This window comes from Equus asinus, chromosome 10 (assembly GCF_041296235.1).
Source record: "Equus asinus isolate D_3611 breed Donkey chromosome 10, EquAss-T2T_v2, whole genome shotgun sequence".
NCBI classification, from domain to species: Eukaryota; Metazoa; Chordata; class Mammalia; order Perissodactyla; family Equidae; genus Equus; species Equus asinus.
In genome coordinates this window covers 50,971,654-50,980,425 of record NC_091799.1, presented here as the reverse complement: position 1 = coordinate 50,980,425, position 8,772 = coordinate 50,971,654, and the positions used below count along the sequence as shown (strand labels likewise).

Below are 8,772 nucleotides of genomic sequence, written 5' to 3'. Positions count from 1 at the left end.
TTTATTTTTGTAAAAAGGTTTTATTTATTTCTTTGTCTATTATATTCTATAATAAAGATTGAAATTCTAGTTGGAAAATAAGAACATATTTCTTTCTCATTGAAAAGATTTGGCAAAAAGTATTGTAAAATTCTTGTTTTTATTGTTGTAATATTGGTTTATAACATTACATAAATTTAGGAGTACGTTGTTATATTTATTTATTTTTTTGAGGAAGACTGGCCCTGAGCTAACATCTGTGTCCATCTTCCTCTTCTTTAAACGTGAGATGCCTGTCACAGCTTGACTTGACAAGCGACGTGTATGTCCACACATGGGATCTGAACCCCAGGCCACCGAGTGGAGCACACAAACCTAAATGCTGCACTACTGGGTTGGCCCAAGAGTACCTCTTTACATTTTACTTCTATGTAGACTACATTGTGTTCACGACCAAAATTCTAGTTGCCATCCATCACTGTACAAGTGTTCCCCTTTACCTCTTTTGCCCTCCCCCCACCTCCTTTCCCCACAGGTAACCAGTCTGTTCCCTGCATATATGTATTTGTTGGTTGTTGCTTTATCTGCACATATGAATGAAATCACACAGTATTGGTCTTTCTCTGTTTGAATTTTTCTTAGCATAATTCCCTAAAATGTCTATCCATGTTGTCACAAATGGCAAGATTTATTCTTTTTCATGACTGAGTAGTATCCCATTGTATATATATATATATACCACATCTTCTCTTTCCATTCATCTGTCAGTGGGTACTTAGATTGTTTACATAGCTTTTCTATTTTAAATATGTCACAATTAACATGGGGGTACATATATCTTTTTGAATTAGTGTTTTCGTGTTCTTTGGATAAATACCCAGAAGTGGAATAGTTGGATCCTTGGTAGTTCTATTTTTAATTTTTGAGGAAGCTTCATACTGTTTTCCATGGTGGCTGCACCAATTTACATTACCAACAGCAGTGTAAGAGCATTCCCTTTTTTCCACATCCTTTCCAATACTTGTTATTTGTTGTCTTGTTAATGATAGCCCTTCTGATGGGGATGTGGTGATATCTCATTATGGTTTTGATTTTCAGTTCCCTAGTGATGTTGAACATCTTTCATGTGCTAGTTGGCCATCTGTATATCTTCTTTAGAAAAATGCTGAGATTCTCTGCCTATTTCTTTTTTTTTTCCCTAAGGATTGGCACCTGGGCTAACAACTGTTGCCAATTTTTTTTTTCTGCTTTATTTCCCAGCTTCCCCCCCCCCCCAACACTGTACATAGTTGTATATCCTAGTTGCAGGTCTTTCTGGTTGTGGGATGTGGGATGCCGCCACAACGTGGCCTGATGAGCAGTGCCATGTCCGTGCCCACGATCCCAACCCTGGGCCGCCGCAGTGGAGTGCACGAACTTAAGCACTCAGCCACGGAGCCGGCCCCTCTGCCCATTTCTTAATTGGGTTGTTTGGTTTTTTTGTAGTTGAGATGTATGAGCGTTTATATATTTTGGATATCAGCTCCTCATCAGATATGTGATTTGAAAATATCTTCTCCCAATTGATAGGCTGTCTTTTCATTTTGTTGATGCTATTCTTTGCTGTGCAGAGGCTTTTTAGTTTGATGTAGTCACATTTGTTTATATTTTCTTTCATTTCCCTTCCCTGAGGAGACAGATCTAAAGAGATACTGCTAAGACTCATGTCAAAGAGCATAGGATCTATGTTTTCTTCTAGGAGTTTTATGGTTTCGGGTATTATTTTCAAATCTGTAATCCACTTTGAGTAATTTTTGTGTATGGTATAAGATAGTGGTCTACTTTCACTCTTTTGCCTGTGGCTGTCCAGTTTTTCCAATACCACTTATTGAAGAGACTTTCCTGTCTCCATTATATGTTCTTGGCTTCTTTGTCTAAAATTAGCTGTCCGTAAATATGTGGGTTTGTTTCTGGGTTCTCAGTTCTGTTTCTTTTATCTGTGTGTTTGATGTCTGCCAGTATCATTCTGTTTTGACTACTACATCTTTGTAGTATACTTTGAAATCAGGGAGGTGAGACCTCCAGATTTATTCCTTTTTCTCAGGATTGCTTTGGTTATTTGAGGTTGTTCATGTTCCACATAAATTTCAGGATTCTTTGTTCTATTTATAAGAAAAAATGTCACTGGGACTTTAATAGGGATTGTATTAAATATGGAGATTGCTTTAGGTAGTGTGCACATTTTAACTATGTTAATTCTTCCAACCCATGAGCATAAAATATCTTTCCATTTCTTCGTGTCTTCTTCAATTTCTTTCAACAAGTTCTTATCGTTTTCAGTGTGCAGGTCTTTCACTTCCTCTGCTAAATATATTCCAATCATTTGGTTCTTTTTGTTGTAAATGGGATTGTATTCTTAATTTCTCTTTCTCCTAGTTCATTGTTAGTGTAAAATCACAACTCATTTTTGTACGTTGATTTTATACCCTGAAACTTTACCTGTTTATAATTTCTAATAGTTTCTTGGTGGATTCTTTAGGGTTTTCTATATATAAAATCATGTCATCTGCAAATAGTGGCAGTTTTACTTTTTTGTTTCCACTGTGGATCCCTTTTACTTCATTTTCTTGTCTAATTGCTCTGGCTAGGATTTCCAATACTATGCTGAATAAAAGTGGTGACAGTGGGAATTCTTGTCTTGTTCCTGTTCTTAGGGACATAGCTTTCAGGTTTTCACCATTGAGTATGATGTTGGCTTTGGGTTTGTTGTATTTGGCATTTATTATGCTGAGGTACTTTCCTTCTTTATCCATTTTATTGAGAGTTTTCATCATAAATGGATTCTGAATCTTGTCAAATGCTCTCTCTGCATCTATTGAGATGATCATGTAATTTTTATTGTTTATCTTGTTAAAGTGGTGTATCACATTGATTATTGTTTGGATGTTGAGCTATCCTGCATCCCTGGAATAAATCCCACTTGATTGTGGCGTATGATCTTTTAAAAGTATTGTTGCATTTGATTTGTTAATATTTTGATGAAGACTTTTGCATGTATGTTCATCAGTGATATTGGCCTATTTTCCTTTTCTGTGTTGTTCTTGTCTGGTTTTGGTATCAGGGTAACGTTGTCCTTGTAAAATGAGTTATGAAGAGACCCTTCTTCTTCAATTTTTTTGAATAGTTTGAGAAGGATGGGTTTTAAGTCTTCTTTGAGTGTTTAGTAGAGTTCATCAGAGAAGCTATCTGGTCTTGGCCTTTTGTTTTAAGGTTTTTGATTATTGTTTCAATCTTCTTACTAGTGATCAATTTTTTTTCAGACTCCCTGTTCCTTCTTGATTCAGTTTTGGAGGTTGTATGATTCTAAGAATGTATCCATTTCCTCTAGGTTATGCAATTTGTTGATATATAGATTTTCATGGTATTCTCTTATAATCTTTCATATTTCTCTGGTATCCATCATAATTTCTCCTCTTTGAGTTCTGACTACATTTACTTGAGCTTGCTCTCTTTTTCTCTTAGTTAATCTAGTCAATGGTTTATCAATTTTGCTTATCTTTTCAGAAAACCAGCTCTTAGTTTCATTGATGTTTTGTATTTTCTTCTTAGTCTATTTCATTTATTAGCAGTCTGACTTTTAATATTTCCTTTATCCTACTGACTTAGGGCTTTCTGTGTTCTTCTTTTTCTAGTTCTTTTAGGTGTAATGTTTATTTGAGATTTTTCTTGTTTGTTGAGGTAGGGCTGTACTGCTATGAACTTCCCTCTTAGTACTTCTTTTGCTGCATCTTATAGATTTTGGTATCAAATATTTTAATTTTCATTTGCCTTCAGGTATTTTTTTATTTGTCCTTTGATTTATTTATTGATCTAGTAGTTGATCAATAGCACATTGTTTAGTCTCCAAATATTTGTGACTTTTTCACAAATGTAGTTGATTTCTAGTTTCATCCTATCGTTGTTGGAAAGATGCTTGATATGATTTCAATCTTCTTAAATTTGTTGAGACTTGTTTTGCTTCTCAACATGTGGTATGTCTTTGAGAATGTTTCATGTGCACTTGACAAAAATGTGTATTCTGCTGTTTTGGGATGGAATGGTCTATATATCTATCAAGTCCACCTGGTCTAATGTTTCATTTAAGGCCAGTGTCTTCTTGGTGATGCTTCTTCTAGATGATCTATCTATTGATGTAAGTGGGATGTTAAATTCCCCTAGTATCATTGTGTTGCTGTCAATTTGTCCCTGTAGGTCTGTTAATAGTTGCTTTATATAATTTGGTGATCCTATGTTAGGTGCATATGTATTAATAAATGTTATGTCTTCTTGGTGGATTTTCTCTTTTGTCATTATTTAATGCCCATCTTTGTCTCTTCTCATCTTTTTTGGCTTGACATCATTTTTGTCAGATATAAGTATGTCAGCACTGCTTTCTTTTGTCTGCCATTTGCTTGGAGTATCATCTTCCATCCCTTACTTTAAGCCTATGTTTTTCTTTAGAGCTGAGATGTTTCTGCTGGAGGCAGCATATGTTGGCTCTTGTTTTTCAATCCATCCAGTCACTCCATGTCATATTTAGAATGATTATTGATATATTAGGACATAATGCTGCCATTTTATCTTGTTTTCTGGTTGCTCTGTATTTCCATTGTTTGCTTTTCCTTGTGTTTCTGTCTTCTATTTCAGTTTTCTGGTTTTCTGTGATGTGTTTCTCACTTGTCTCTTTTTTCACGTTTTGTGTCTCTGCTCTGAATTTTTATTTTGTGGTTACCATGAGGTTTGTATAAAAGCTCTCACAGATAAGATAGCCCTTTTTTTACTGATAGCATCTCATCTTCATTTGCCTATGCAGGTTCTGTCCTTTGCCTCTTCCTTTTCTTTGTTTTTGTTGACACAAATTATGCGTGTTTTTTCTTTTTTGAGGAAGATTAGCCCTGAGATAACTGCTGCCAATCCTCCTCTATTTTTGCTGAGGAAGACTGGCCCTGAGCTAACATCCATGCCCATCTTCCTCTACTTTATATGTGGGACACCTATCACAGCATGGCTTGCCAAGCAGTGCCATGTCTGCACCCAGGATACGAACTGGTGAACCCTGAGCCACTGAGAAGCGGAATGTGCACACTTAACTGCTGCACCACCAGGCCGGCCCCTGTTATCCATTTTTATATTGTGAGTTAATTATGAAATTAAAGTGATTATAGTTGTATTTAATGCTTCCTTTTTTCTTTAGTCTTTATGTTATAATTAAGTGTTTACTAATCCATTCTGACACAGAGTTGAAATTTTATGATTTTGTTTATCATCTTGCTCAAAGTTTCATATACCTTTGCTTTTTTTGTTTCAGGTGGGAGATCTCTTTTCATGATTTCTTGTAAGACAGGTCTAGTGGTGATGAACTCCCTCAGCTTTTGTTCTTCTAGGAAAGCCTTTATTTCTCCTTCATATATGAAGGATAACTTTACTGCATAGAGTATTCTTGGCTGAAAGTTTTTATCTTTCAATATTGTGACTATATCATTCCACTCTCTCCTGGCCTGTAGAGTTTCTTCTCAGATGTCTGCTGATAGCCTACTGGGAGTTCCCTTGTGTGTTATGGTTTTTTTCCCACCTGAATGCCTTTAACAGTCTTTTTTTTATCATTTACCTTTGACAATTTTAATATAACATGTCCTGGAGAAAGCCTTTCTGCATTGGGATAATTTAGTATTCTTTTAACTTCATGGATTTGTATATCTAGTTCCTTCCCAATGTAGGAGAAGTTCTCAGCTGTTATATCTTTTAATACACTCTCTGCCCCTTCTCTCTCTCTTCTCCTTCTGGAATCCCCCTTATCCTTATGTTGCCTTTTCTAATTGAGTCAGATAATTCTCATAGAATTTCTAAGTTATTTTAAAATCTTAGTTCTCTCTCCTCTTCTACCTGCATTACCTCTGGATTTCCATCTTTGAGGTCACTAATTCTCTCTTCCATATGATCTGTTCTATTTTTAATTTTTTCTAATGCATTCTTCCTCTCATTTATTGACTTCTTCAGCTCCATAATTTCTATTTAGTTCTTTTTGCTTCAATCTCTTTAGTAAAGTATTTCTTTTGTTCATTAATTTTATTCTTGAACTTAATGAACTGCTTTTGAGTTTTGTCATAGCATATTGAGATTCTTTTTTCTCTTTGGAGGAAGATTAGCCCAGAGCTAACTACTGCCAATCCTCCTCTTTTTGGTGAGGAAGACTGGCCCTGAGCTAACATCCATGCCCATCTTCCTCTACTTTATACGTGGTATGCCTACCACAGCATGGCTTTTGCCAAGTGGTGCCATGTCTGCACCCAGGATCCAAACCAGCAAACCCCAGGCTGCCAGAAAGCGTAACGTGTGAACTTAACTGCTGCCCCACTGGGCCAGGCCCCACATTTTGAGATTCTTCATGACATATTTTGAATTCTTTATCAGTTAGTTCACACTCTTCCATGAATTTGTGTTTGGTTTGTGGAAGATTTTTATTTTATTTTTGTGATTCTGTGTTACCATGGCTTATTGTGGCACCTAATGAATTATTCCTCTGCCAGCACATTTGCTGTAGCAAACACTTTTCTTATTTAGGTAAGACTTTTTTTTTTAAATTCTAACTCTTCAAACATTTGGAGAATACAGCTCTTTCTCTTTCTTTTCACCAGGTGGCTTCATAGCACTAGTTTTTGGTTTCTCTTACCTGTATTTCCTCTGGATAGTTTTAAAGATCAGCATTTTCCACTCTCCATTGCCTCTATTAAGGATGTTGCTAGTACTGTCATCTTCACAGGCTGCACCTTTGGGGATCATGGATGCCTTGCTGTTGCCTCTGTCACTGTAGCTGTTGTCTTCAGTGCCAAGGCTGCAGACATGAATATTGCCTTTCTCAATCCAAGATCCTCTGCATCAGAAGCACTGTTTCCATTGCAGGGAAAAGGAAATTGTGGGGAGGGAGCTTGGATCATGGGACTCCACCTCCAATATTGCCTTTTTCCTTGTGGCTGCAGGTGATACCACCGTTGGGAGGACAGATTTGTATGCCTGCCTCCATTGCTGCTACCAGGCTCTGGGCTGCAGTTGGGGGCCCAGGATTGTGAGGTTCTTCCTTGCTGCTGCTGTGCTCCCTGTGGCCACAGGCACCAGTGCAACCAAGAGGGTTGAGTCACTTGTGCATCTTTTCTACTGTCCACTGTGTTCTCTGGGCCTGAGGGTGGCTGGCTCACCCACTGTGGCAAAAACCCAGGATCCTGGGCACCGACTCTGCTGTCCCACCATTTATCCTCCTCTGTGTGCTCCAATCAAGCCGCCTTCACATGTATCTGTGTATGGATCTCTGGCATCCTGACGTGTTGGACAATGTAACATTTTTTTTGACTCTGGATGTTTTACTCACTGTAGATTGAAGGGGAGAGACAAAGGGATCCTTTCACACCACCATCGTGATGACATCTCCCTAGAGCATGTTTTTGATAAGCAATTTTTGCCTCACAATTCTACGCCAGGGATACTGTGGATGCTGAACTGATAAGAGAACAGGATCTTAATGAAAATAATGAAACCCCACGACCAGCTACAAAACAAACTATATGTTAATGTCTACATTATCAGGAAGTTCAGCCAAGGTAGTGATATAGAAAAGAACGATAGACATAAAAGTGAAAAAACTGTGGTCTCAGAATTTCCTATACAACACAATTATATAAATAGCCTAAGTTGTGAAAATTAATTTATCCCATAAAAAAAGTACAACTCATCACTGTAAGAAGCAAATGAGAATCTCCAAATTGTTTCTGATCCAAGATTGGGAGTAACCTTGAGAAATTAGGAAAACAACAAACAGAAAAATTGTTGGATATTGGAGGGAGAAGAAAGGTTGATAAAGTGAGTTATTTAAATTCAGTGAAGTGGTTAAAATTTAAAACATTAAAATTCCAGCATATGAATAGGTTTAATTTCTTTCATGATCTGATTAAAGAATCACAATTTCTGGCTGTTAGGAATAGAGCCCTAGAATCACAGGCATTTCTTGAAAAATGGCCCTTTATGGCTTTACCCTGAAGAGCACATTCGAAGCTCCCTTTATGTCTTTGTTCCTCGGACTATAGATGAAGGGCTTCAGCATGGGGGGTGACCATGGTCTACATCACTGAGGCTGTGGCACTTGACTGTGAGCTGTGGATAGCAGCAGAGCTGAGGTACACACCTAAGCATGTATAATAAAATGGGGAGACAACTGAGAGGCGAGATGCACATGCAGAAAATGTTCTATACTTACCCTGAGCTGATGAGATTCCACATATGGAAAAAATTATCTTAGAGTCAGAGCAAAGGACACCAGCCTGGGAAACACCACCCAACAGGACTGTTGCAAAATACATCACCATGTCATTAAGAATGATGTCAGAACAGGCAAGTTGGACCACCTGGTTAAGTTCACACAATAAGTGGGGAATTTTCAAGTCTCTGCAGAAGGGCATTCGTAATGCCATCAAGCTGTGTAACATGGAATGCAGGACACTGATATTCCATGTTACCAGAACCAGCAGTCCACAGAACTGAAGGTTCACAATGACCATATAGTGCAGGGGATGGCAAATGGCCAGAAACCAGTTGTAGGCTATCAAAATCAGGAAGAAACTGTCCAACCCTACAAAGAGTATGAAAAAGTACGTCTGCATGATACAGATTTCTAAGTTATGACTTTTCTCTGTGTCTGTATACTCACCAGCCCCTTTGGGGTACTGGTGGAGGTGAACCAGGTTCTACATTGGACACTTGGAGAGGAAGAAGCACATGAGAGGGTGT

General features: G+C 37.7%; 1 pseudogene; it reads right to left on the bottom strand.

The window, feature by feature from the left end:
- Nucleotides 1-8,008: 8,008 nt before the first annotated feature.
- On the bottom strand, nt 8,009-8,771 carry LOC106837861 (olfactory receptor 7A10-like; annotated as a pseudogene).
- Between the last annotated feature and the right edge of the window lies 1 nt (nt 8,772).